Raw genomic sequence first — 12,978 nt, 5'->3', positions numbered from 1 at the left:
CAGCCTCAACCCAAGGGTCACCTCATCAACTTCTCTCAAAACACACAATACCACAGCATTACGTAGAATCAGAAATGCACAAGGCACTTTATCAGCATAAAAAAAGACACTGACAAACACAACACACCCTACTCCCTCGACAATTAGACACAGACCCACGCACAACATACCTCTAACCTACAGAATCATAAAAAAAAACAAGAAAGAGTGCACATCCCTGCTCACTCATTACACAAACCTTGACCCGGAAGTATCACCCAGATTCATAGTAGAGGAGGGGAAACAGGGCATGGGTGCACGTACTCTGGATCTTAGTCAGGGACATGACCCTTCACCCTCCTTACACATGAACAAGACACAGCTCGTTTTAAGCTGAAGGTGGCATGTGCCCATGTGCAAAATGCACATATATACTGTTTGCTCAAAAGCAAATTGCTATTTGCCCACATGTTTTGGCAGGTAAACCCTGGCAAGAATCTAGCTCTGCAAACTTCCTGGGAAAGCCGTCCAGGGTGCGCAAATATTAATTTCAGACGCTAGAACTTGTCAAGTGGTTGTAAATTGGAATTTCATTCAATTTGATAAACAAGATCCGTGCCAGCTTGTATCTCTTGAGCACGTGTGGGCACAGGGCACAAGTCGTAAAAAAAGAAGTGGGGGGACGCTGTCACCGGAAGTAACGTCACAACAGGAAGTGACGTAACGAAAGGTGCCGAGCTCCTTGTCCCAGAGAGGCCAAAGAGTGAAGTCCAGCTGTTAGGCAGGGGGATGGCGTCCCTCCGGTAAAATAAGTGGGGGGACGCGGTCCACCCGCGGGGTACCCCTACTCGAACCCTGTACATATCGTGCATGGCACCTGGGCGGGCGGGCAAACAGAAAATGCGCAGCGCCTAGGCAAGCACCGTCTGACTTCGAGGCCTGTTTCGGGCACAAACTGGAGTTGGCACCTGAAAAGGAATTCGTTTTTACGGCAGCCTTTCTGGGTCGAAAACTGTAAACATAGATTTTAGAAAGTGGCAAGAACTGTGCGTCAAAGTCTCCCGCTGTTTCAGAGCACGTACAGTGCAGTTAATGGGAGGAAAGAGGCGCTAGGGGTTAGCCTGACAATTCTAGGGGGTCTATTTTAATATTTTTTTCAAAGCACTAGGTTGCCCTGGGCGTTAAACTGTAGCTATATGACTGGTTAAGGTTTACATACAGTGTTGGACTGGTAACGCGGGCACTCGGGCAATGCAGAAGAGCCGGTATAAAAAATCCTGCTGTAGGTTGCTTTTTTCAGCAGCCTGGGGGGCAGATTTGGGCTGTTTCTGCATTGTTCGATGCCGCCAGGAGCATCTGGAGGTAGATGGGCGTCCATTACCTCCCTTTTATCAGCAGCAGAGGTGTCACTCCCTTTTTCTTGCTGGGCCGGCCCATTAATATATGCATATTGAGCGGGGGCAGGGGGCCTGAACAAAAGTGGCCTCACTTGTTTTCAGGTGTGCTTCACCAGTGTAAACTAATCTGTGCATTTATTTTAAACTCCCCCCCCTTTTTTATAAAATTTCGCAGAAGCAGTGGTTTGCGGTAAGGCAATATGCAAATGTGGGCCACTTTTTTTTTGCGTACCTGGGCCGATTTTTAATCCCAATCCAATCCTGTTTAGATATGTACATTTTCATTAAACAGAAGAGATTACACACACACCTTCAGATCAGCAGCAGTTTGCAGCCATCTGAAACCACACACACGTGAGTGTTGTTTTCAATGGAGTCTGTGGAGTGCCATGTCTTGGAACCCGCGGCTTGTTTACCGTCTCAGAAGTATCAGAGTCTAAAAATGGCACAGAACTGCTTCCTACACTGTTAACTCACTGCACAACTTCCACTCCCACTGCCAGGCTTTTAAAGGCAGCACTTGAGCTGTACCAAAACAAACTCATGTCTACCTTACAACAAGCATTTGCAATGCAATCGGTCTCACCTTTTAGCCTGGGTGCTGAAACATCTTCTGTTCTTTAACATGGAGGGAAAGTGAGCACCAAACTGCGTGACACGCCATGTATGGGAACCACATGGAGAGAAATATTGCCTTCCAGCGGGAAATGTATACTTCAAAGCTCTGTTTTTATAATAAAATTAGGGCCTTCGGTGGTCATATCACTGAGAATACGAGGTTTAAAAAAAATATTATTGTCTACGAGTGCTCGTGGAAGACAATTTCTATGGACTGGAATCTAGTAAATGCTAAACTTATTTTGATATTTTACTGACCTCTGCTGGTCGTTTTCTATCAAGGATGTTAAATAGAGGCAGTTGCCAGAAACATTTAAAAAAAGAAAGTCCCTCAGCAGAAACAATTCTGGTATTTTACTGACCTCTGCTGGTTGTTTTCTATCAAAACAGTTAAATAGAGGCAGTTGAACATAAAAAAAGTCCCTAAGCGGAAGCAGACAAGTCCTAGGGGTGATCTCCAGATCCCACAAAGTATATACACATATAAGTATCCAATAAGTATATACTAAAGTATATACAAGAGGTCTCGAATGCTCAAGCTAAAAATGTGCACTTTGGCTGGTAGCTAAAAAATATTAGCTGTTGCTTCCTCATGTTCTTCGTCAAACTGTGATAATACTGTTTTCACTATGGAAGGAACAGAGAAGCACACAGCCAATTTGCTTTCACAAACAAAAAAGGTAAGGAAGTGTCACAATATTTTTTTTAATCGCTCTTTTGAATTTTTTACAATTACAATTACAGAAAAGAGCTGTTCTAATGATCTACTCAACTGACTAACCTCTGAATTTAAAATGTTTTCTACTTTTAGAATAGTTTAATTATTAACTAGTTTAATGATAAAGCGCACAATGCGCAAAAAGTAAAAGAAAGGACAAAAATTGGCATCTGTTTAAAAAAAGAAGCTATTAAGAAAAGAAAATGTTTATTCTTATCCAGACTTTGGTCCTTATATAATTTCCACTTACAAGCAAGCTCACACCTGCTGCTGCTCATTTACACCCTCCTAGCCAATGAGCTTTGCACACAATTTTAAGCATTCCCTCCCTTCATTATGTTCATTATGATGTATTGTATTTATTTTAGTTCTTCACATAGGGCCCAATTAGGATCGAGAACCACCCGACCTTAGGTCGGCGGTTCCGACCTCAGTATTTGGATGCGATGACTCATAGGGCGGTTGGAAACATACATTTTTCAATGGAAGCTTGTGCGGCGGGCTGGAACGGCCCACAGCACAGGCTTCCATTGAAAAAATTGCTCCTTTCAAACACCCCTGCAACGTGTGTGCAGGGTGTTGAGTGGACACCATAAGTGCCCCCCAGCCCCATTGTGAAGGGCCAGGGGGCCCTGTTAGGGGCCCCCAAAGACACTTTCCGACAGCCATTCCATGTCCGAAGGCCGACATGGAAAGGCTGTCGGAAACTGCCATCATAATCTCGACGGCAAAGCCGAGCCTGGCTCTGCTCTCAAAAGGGCATATGGTGTGTTTCGACGCACCGGCGGGCTCCTTGAGCCCGTCGGAAAGCGTTGGATGGTCCCTCCGCTTGCTGCCTCCGACTGTACGTATTATAATGCATCGATCGGACCGCAGCAGCAGATGGCGGTTGGACAGCAACTGACAAGCTGTTGGTCGCAAGTGGACCGCCATCATAATCGGCCCCATTGTGTTTCAACACACAGATCACAAGGTGACAGAGTATGCTTCACAACATGCGCTGTGATCCATAGTACAGGTTGTGCAGGAAATTGTCAGTGGGATTAAGAGTAAATGGGTATAGGCGACACAAACATATAGGGCTCCATTACGATGTCGGGCGGATCGCCCCCGCCATGGTGGCGGTGGCAATCCGCCCGACAAAAATGCCCGCCCGCCACCCTTTCCCCACCGCCACATTACAATGGCGGGGGGACCACAACGGAGAGAAACACCGCCCACCACTTTTCCGCCCCGGTCGCCTTGCGGCCGGGGCAGAAAAGGAATAATATGGTGGCGGTGTCTAAGAGACACCGCCAGACATATTAAGATGAGTGGTGTGCAGTGCCTTTCCGCGGCGGCGATGCCGCCACGGAAAGGCATGCGGTCTTCCCTCTGGGGGCCCTCTGCGGGCCCCCAGAGTGAAGTACAGGTGGGGGGTGCACGTGGGGGGTACCTGTGGTACCCCCCTTCATTGTCATTTGCAAAGCGGCAGGCACCGCGCGGTGCCTGCCGCTTTGCATATGACAATGTTAAAGTGCATTTTCAGCATTGTGGCGGGCGGTGCAGAGAGCACCGCCCGTCACAATGCTGAAAATACAGGATGTGCCCGCCACTGTGGCGGGCACATCCTAATGGCACCCCCGGGACCCCCGCCCTTATGGTGGGCGGTCCTGATTTACGATGGGATGACGGGCGGGCAAAGTCCGCCCGTCATCCTAATGGAGCCCTATGTATTCAGAGGGGCATTTTACATTCTTCGAATCCAGGTGGTGGTTTCTTACTCTCTCGGTTCGCGTTATACAGTCTAATACATACATACCCACATATGTACACTGAAAGATACCAGGAAAACCTTTTACCGATGCCTTTCTTAAAGAAAAAAAACAATCTGTTGCATAATATTTTATAGACATATTTTAAAAAGTACAGAATGTGTCTTACAGATGTAAACTTACAATATTCTGGGTATCATTACAGTCACTGTTTTGAAGGAAAGGAAGGACACACATTCACAGCCACACTTTCTGTGTGGATATTTTTCAATAAATAAATAAAGGTATTGGTGTTCTAAAGCAACCATGGCCAAACATCACTCCGAAGTGAGTGGAAACCCCTTTGCACACGAGTGGTAAATCCCACGCTTCGCTGTCTTCCGATCGAGTAAAATGGCCTCCTTGTTACTGTAAAATTGACTTGTGGATTTTATTATTCACTGCTCAGTAGATTGAAGAAAACTTGAAAAATAAACTGCAGTTATGGACTATTTCCGAAATCCACCCTTTTGCCACCTGATTTTAGAAGTTTTGTCCCCGGGTCATCCAGTATGTTGAAATCGGGGGAAAGTGGGACCTACTCGTGAGGCTCCACCTCCATGCATGCTGCCTTAAAAAGGAATTAAGGTTGATGTTTGTGTTGAATTAAGCATATGTGCCTCTTTGGTGAGTCATCTGTAATATGCACACTTTTAGTACAGTTCCCAAAAAACATATCTCAGATACTAGACAAAGAAATATTGTCCCCCCCCACACACACAGCGATATCTAAAGAAACTTGTAACCTGGGCTTTAACCCTTCCTAGTGTAACAGGCTGCAGTCTGTATTTATTTTACCATATTTGATACTCTGGTAAGTAAGCTGATGTTTTTGAAAACCCATGCTTTGCAGACCACCTATAGAAATCTACATTTCAAACTCTGCCATTTGGACTTAACTCTATTTTTCTACTTTTAGGTAAGAAAATTATAAAACTTCACATTCGCAGGGTATAGATGAAGAAGTATGACTGCATCAATGGAGACTTTATGTTTTATTATCCGCACTCCTGTGTGTTTTATGCATAGCCATATCGCCTGTCGAGAGTTTATTTAATGTTAACGAAAGGCGGAATCCCTTTTCCTTGGTAGATCTGCCAATGGCCGCACCCAATCTTCATATCTCACTCCTCACTATCTTTGAAGCACTGTGGCCAACTTTACAACATCTGAGGATTGTAGTACCATGAAACTCAGGAAGGAAAGAGTCCTCACACAGGCCATAAACCTCTGCCATTACTAACTACCACACTTGCTCTCTGTCCTAGGAAGTGGGCAAACAGAACCCTCCCCAGCACAGTGCGGAAGACAAACGACACCTGGAGAGGTTGGGATTTCTTCCATGCTTTGGAGGTACGAGTGGGCTGGCCTCGGGCAGAGTTTGAGAGAACTGGAGAGAAGTTGAGGGAAGTAATGGTCAGGCATCATGATATGCTATAATGCAAAGGATTCTGGGATAGCTTGCATTGGGAAAGCTGCAGGGGAGCACCTTTATGAAGACTTCCTATCTACCCGACAGGGGGCTCTGAAGAGAACTGTCTCCAGTTTCATGGTCAGTCTCTGGGACTGGGAAGCTGCAGCAAGAGCTAAGGGAGAAAGGGCCACATCTACGAAGCATTTTTGCAGTCAGAAACAGCCGATCGGGCCGTTTCTGACCGCAAAAATGCTGTTACATATGGACAAACACAAACTGCGATTCAGTATCATATTACCGAATCGCAATTTGTGTTTGCGATACGGTATTGGTAAGGGGCGTGTCTTTGGAGTCCCGTCAAAATACCGAATCTGAATGGGGTGTATGAATATTGTGTGACCGAATTACAGTCTCAAAACATTCTTATTTTACCGACTCCTTGAAGGAAGTTGTAACCCATTTGCAAATGGGAAGGGTCCCCAGTGGACTCTTTCCCCTTTGTGAATGGAAAAAAAATATTTTTTAAGAGGGAGTGGTCCGAGTGACCACTTCCTACTCTTAAAAAACTGCAAAGCTTCACTTTTTCTTTTTAAACGCATCCCATTTTCCTATAAACAAAATGCCAGCATTTATAAAAGAATAAATAAAGATTGCTTTATTAAAAAGCAATCACAGACTTGGTGGGCTGCTAATCTCAGCAGGCCACCATCCCTGTGACGGCTGCAAATCCTAATGGGTCACAACTTGCGGCCTACCTCATTAATATGCATGAGATAGGTCTATTTGAGACCCCCTGGGGATCGCTAATGATACTCTAAAGAGTATCATACATTGGGGATACCTATTTCCAAATTGCGATTCAGAGAGAATCACTATTAGCAAATTAGTATTCCTATTTTTAGTAGATTTGGCCCATAGAGTCTTGCTAACCCACAAAACAAGGGGACCTCAGCATCTGTTGAGGGGAGCTTACTTATCTATCTTGAGTGGAAGAGTAAAAAAGGCCCTCAAGAGAGACAAAGAAAGGTGTGCACCTGATTGGAACAAGCAGACCAGTACCAACTGGATATTTCCTCAATCTACCTATTTGAGGAAGGCCTTCTGAACTGACAGAGTTGGAGCTGTTGTGAAGGAAGTATGGGAACTAGTTGCAATTGGACATCTTGATGTGGATCTAGCTGGAAGTGATGGGGAGCCTTCTCACAATGTGACCCATGACCTGATGCCTAGTAAGACTTTCCTCAAAGTTTAGAGACTTTTATATCTCAAGGGAAGAATTAATAGAATTTTCAATAACATTTGTAACTTAGGGGCCTTTACTATGGCGGGCGGATCGCCACTGCTGGGCCGGCAATGACGATCTGCCTGCATAATATCCTTGGTTCTCCCCTGCCATATAAGTATGGCGGGGGGCACCACGGCGGACGGAAAGACCGTCCGCTGCTTTTCCGCTGGTCGAATTGTCGACCAGGTAGAAAAAGGACACAATATTATGATGTATGCTGTAATTGTCCTTTCCATGGTGGAGATTCCACCATGGAAAGGCTTGCGGTCTTTGACATTGGGAGCTTGTTGCGGGCCTCCAGGGTGTTGGGGGTGGGGGGTGCACATAGGGGGTAGCTATGGTACACCCCTCATTGCAATGCACTACGTGGCAGGCACCACGTGGTGCATGCCATGTTGTGCATGGCAATGTTGTGCACACTCCTTTTACATTGCGAGCGGGGCTGCAGCCAGCATATCCACCCGCAATGTAAAAGGCCCAGGATACACCCGCCGCATCCTAATTTGCATGGTGGGACCACCGCAACATCAGCGGTCAGTCACGCTCTCCGTTGCGGTGGTGGGCAGACAAAGTGCGCCCGCCATCGTAATAGGCCCCTAAGGGAAGTTTAATCTCTGGAGGACCAGGGCAAGGCATCTTAGTTACATGATATAGTGTGGGTATCAAGGACCCCCTGATGAAATATGATAGCTTATACTTCAGGGAAAACCAATATGTGCATAAAATCAAAGGAACCCAGGAGGGTAGTTGCAAAACAAACAAATTCTAACAAAATTATTTAAAATTATGTATCACTTTTAATTGGTGTAATAAGTTAAAATCGACAAAAATATACAAAATAAATCCATATGACATTTAGACACATTTCTATCTCATAATAAAATCATCACATAAAGGAAAGAAATTTATATTCTTACAGTTTTTATCTATCAAAATACAACAAACTAGAGAATATCACTTGTGATCTTTGAGATTTTCTGCCTTACTAACTATATTTCATAGTAACCATGTGTTACGTGTGTAAATCAGGCAGGTATAGGATGGTGTTCCCCTTCTCTAGGTTTGATAGGCCTTGCATGTCAAATAGGCAGGTATAGGGTAATGTTCCCCTACTCAAGGTTTGATAGGCCTTTGTATGTCAATCGCCATATCTTTGGCCTTCAATTGGTAGCTTCACACTTTATAAGTAGATTAATTTGGCAACAATTGAGAACTGTGAGATATTTCAGATTCCATATCTCAAAGTTGATATTTGGTTTCCCAATGTCTTCCCAAATACATAGGGAGTCACTCCAACTGCTCAGATACATGTAATTTAGTTCTGTAACTTGTTTTGCAAATGATACATTGCTTAAAACATGTAGGAAGGGTTTGTTGCAATACAATGTTTACGACTTAAAATGAATTATATATAGGATGTATATATTTTCACTATCTATGTAAGTAAGAAACAATGTTTATAAATATATTTCTTATGTGTTGTTATTACATGTCTTTTTAGGTATACTTTGTGGCTCCTGAAGAAGGCGTTGCTTTGAACGCCGAAACGCGCGTCGAATATTAATTGCCACCTTTTCATTGTACTTTTAAGTGATTGTATAATTTGTTATTATAAATTTCTTTCCTTTATGTGATGATTTTATTATGAGATAGAAATGTGTCTAAATGTCATATGGATTTATTTTGTATATTTTTGTCGATTTTAACTTATTACACCAATTAAAAGTGATACATAATTTTAAATAATTTTGTTAGAATTTGTTTGTTTTGCAACTACCCTCCTGGGTTCCTTTGATTTTATGCACATATCTTAGTTACATGAAACAGTGCAACCTGCCTGGTTACATTTTGCAAGGATTTCCCATCAGAGCTTTTGACTGCATGGTTAAAAGTTATAGTGGTTTCCCTCCCCCCCTCCTGCCCCCCCCGAAAAAAAAACATTATCTAACGTTGTGTAGTCTTCTTTGGCTATAGCTTCCAGGCTAACCAAACTGAAGATTTTCAATCTGCAGAAAAGTTTCTATATTCCAAGATAAAATTTGACCAGACGAAGCACCAACTTCTATGCAACTGTATTACATCACTGGTTGGCCACAAAGGGTGCTTAGCATCCCAGTCCAGGACACCTCATTGGCTCATATTATTTTGGAGTTCCTATTGTTATTTATAGGACAGATTTTTTATGACTAATTTCATATCCCAGCATGTGGTTTTATTCATTTTGCTCTCAATTTAATCATTACTTTTTTCTCTTTCAAAACAAATTGGCTTAAAAATGTTAACTAATGTGTTTCATAATTGTAGTTTTGTTTTGGCGTTGCTGTACATTTGCCACATGGGATCTTCTTTGGATGGCTTTGTAGAAGGCCTTTATTTAACAGGAATCAGGTAGTTTTGGCTTTGTAGGGGGTCAGCGAGAGCTTCAGCCTGCCCCCATCAGCATTTAACCATCTGTTTTCCTACACATTACACCAGTGAAAGGGCTGCCCTGTGGATTGTAGATGTTCATTGAGAGTTTAGCTGATGGGTGGAAGAGGTGTAGCGCAGCGGTCAGGGCGACTGCATCCGGATCCTGGGGCTCACGGTTCAACTCCCGGTGCCGGCGGCAGATCTGCCCAGCACCATGTGACTCTGGGGAATAGCTCACTTAATCTCCCCAACGACCCACAGCACCAGGACACCTCCCTGGAGGTAGCTGTGCACTTTACAAATACTGGACATTTACATGGGTGTGTTATAAATGCATGCAACTCACTGCAAACAAGTTACATTTCAGTCTAGATATATCCTCCAAAGGAAAAGTGACCTTAAAGTGGAGCATATGGTTCAACAACTCAGTTCTCATCTAACCTTCACATCAAATATAAATATATTTTTGGGTAATAATTCCTGAAATCATAATGGTGTTTCCTTTTTGTAGTGAAAAGCGTCCTATAGTTCACTTAATAGTCAGACCCTCCAGGATATCGCGATTTCGCGATTTCGCGATTTGCCGCGAAATCGGCACTTTAGTGAAAATGCCGCGATTTTTACAAAAGTGCCCGCGAAATCGGCACTTTTCGTAGAAATCGCGGCATTTTTACAAAAGCCGCTATATCCTGGGGGGGTCTGACTTACTTTGTTTATTGGGGCGGGCGGGAAGGACACAGAAGCACAAAAGAATGACATTCCGGGCTTAATGGGGCATTAGCAGCTCACTCAGCTCACAATCGATAGAAGCGCACAGACCGACCTGGGACTGCAGGTGGCCAGAGGCCGGGGGCAGCTATCTTCCGGAGGGGGCGGGGCAGAGAGCAAGAGGTGTCTGCTGGAGGGGGGCAGCGTGCTTTCCAGTGTGTGTGTGCCCTGTGTACAGACTGCGCTCCTGTGATGTGGGGTGCGTATGGACACCGCTGCAGGGCGGGCCGGGGGCTGCAAGTGGCCAGAGGCTGGGGGGCATCGATCTTCCAGAGGGCGGGGGGGGGGGGTGGGAGTGTGGGGGGGGGGGAAGAGACAAGGTGACGGTGTCTGCTGAAGAGAAGCGTCGTGCCTTGCAGTGTGTGTGTGTCTGCCCTGTGTACAGACTGCGCTGCCTGTGAAGTGGGGTGAGCGTGAACACCGCTGCAGGGCGGGCCGGGGGGGGGGCTCGAAGTGGACACCCGACCCCCCCACCTTGAAGACAAGCCTCCGTGTAATCCCGACATTCCTCTCGGTAATGAGCTCTGGAGCCGGGGGGGGGGGGTCTCGGGAGGGGTCTCGGGAGGGAAATGAAACAAACACAAGGATACTATCAACAAATCACGTTGCAACGTCAGCAACTACAGAGTAGCACATCGGAATAAGTGCTACTTTCAAATTGCACATTTTCTAGCATCAAAAAGTGTGTCACTTTCACTTAAAAGCCTGAGTAATCACCGATGTGAGTAGCCTCCAGCCAATGAAAGACAGCCTATAGCAGCCTGTGCCTACTTTTGCCCTATCCAGTAGCAGTGGAGCGCAAAGGTAAAGAGGGGGAGCAAGAATGAAAACTGAGGGTATGGGGCAGGTGAGACGAGAAAGAAGGGGTGAAAGAGAGGGGGAGTGAGCAAAGAAGTCACAGGTGGGAAAGAAGTAAAGGGTAGTAGGGGGTGAGAGAAACTGGGCGAATGAAAGTGAAAGGTGGAGAAAAGTAGAGAGGAGTGAGCAGGAGAGAAAGAGGGCGGGTGAATGAGCGAGAAATAGGGCGAGAGAGGAAGGGGAAGAAAGACAGTGTCTGGAAGAACGAAAGTATGAGAGTTAGAGAGAAGAGAGGGCTAGGAAGGGAGAGAGGGCGACAAGAGAGAACTAGAGAGGCAGGGTGCTAGAGAGATAAGAAGATGGAAAGAGAGAGGGACGGGGGAGAAGAGACTGGGCTGATGAGAGAGATATCGATAAGGAGAGAAAGATGTGTGTGTGTGAGAGAGAGGATGAGTGAATGAGGCACAGAAAGGAGGGGGCATGAAAAACAGAAAGCTGAATGGGACAGTGGAAAGAGTGAATTAGGAAGGAAGATAGAGGAGCTAAAAGCGGCAAAACACAACAAAGAGGGAGAATTGGGAGGCAGAAAGAGTGTAAGGAAGGGCGGGTGACGGATGGGGTCACTGGAGGCCGCTTTATGAAGGTCCAGGGCCAAATGAAATGCCGCAAAATTGCCGCTAAATTTCCATATTTGTGCCGCTAAATTTCCATTTTTGTGCCGCTAAATTTGCTAATCCATGCCGCTATATCCTGGGGGGTCTGAATAGTTGCCTCACACTAACAATAGCTAAATACATACTTGCCACTAGTGTTGTAAAATTTGTTACATTGCAGTTGTCACTGACGGTTGGGAATGGGAGGTGACTTACCAAAATATTGTGTAAAAAGTATCATGGTACACAAATACTGTGTCAAAAATATTATCAACTCAAACAAAAGTGGGACAGAATATAGAAGTTGAGAGTATTTTGGTGGGTATGTAATATAATGTAAAATATATTGTTTTAATATAGTTTTCATTAATAGTCTTATAAAATATTGTTTTTAATTAATTTGACAAATATTAGTTACTGTATCATTATAGGCTATTATTATAAAATAATATTTGTATTTCTCTTTTTACTATAGTTAGTAACTTTTAACGTATTTGTTTTAATTTATTTATAAATGATAAATTTAGTAGAGGGCTGTTGGTGTTGTATGGTATTCAGGTAGGAAGATATTTTAAATGTAAATTATTGTTATTATTTATAATCAATTACTTATCTAATTTAGTTATTTGATAAGTAACTATGTAAATTAATTGATTAATGTTTTACATTCAATTTTATTTCAATTATTTTCAGTTATTTTCCATTAATTGTTGACTGGTTGATTAGTTAATTTAGTTATAAGTTATTTGAATGAATTTTAAGTTTATTAAGTGTTTTATTTTATTTAATATTGATTAACATGTGTTTTTTGAAATAAAAAAAATTCAATTGGTTGGTGCTCATTTTCTTGGGTAGTAGTGAGGGAAATCTTTTAATTTTAATTAGTGATAATTTTGTTTTATTTTTTTAATATTTGAAATAAGAAATTATATTTTTAGAATCTTATTTGATTTGATTTATAGTTAATGAATACATGTTGTATTTTATATTTTGTTTTCTAATTCAGGTTCTTTTTTAAAAGTATGAAATAGTAAATCTAACCCTCCAAAATCCACCAATTTCCTTCCTGGTGCTCCGATTGGAGTAGGAGTAGAAAATCTAACCCCTCCAAAGTCCAACACTTTCCCTTCTTATGCTTACCTTGAA

This window comes from Lissotriton vulgaris, unplaced genomic scaffold (assembly GCF_964263255.1).
Source record: "Lissotriton vulgaris unplaced genomic scaffold, aLisVul1.2 SCAFFOLD_549, whole genome shotgun sequence".
NCBI lineage: Eukaryota > Metazoa > Chordata > Amphibia > Caudata > Salamandridae > Lissotriton > Lissotriton vulgaris.
This window is presented reverse-complemented; position numbering follows the sequence as displayed.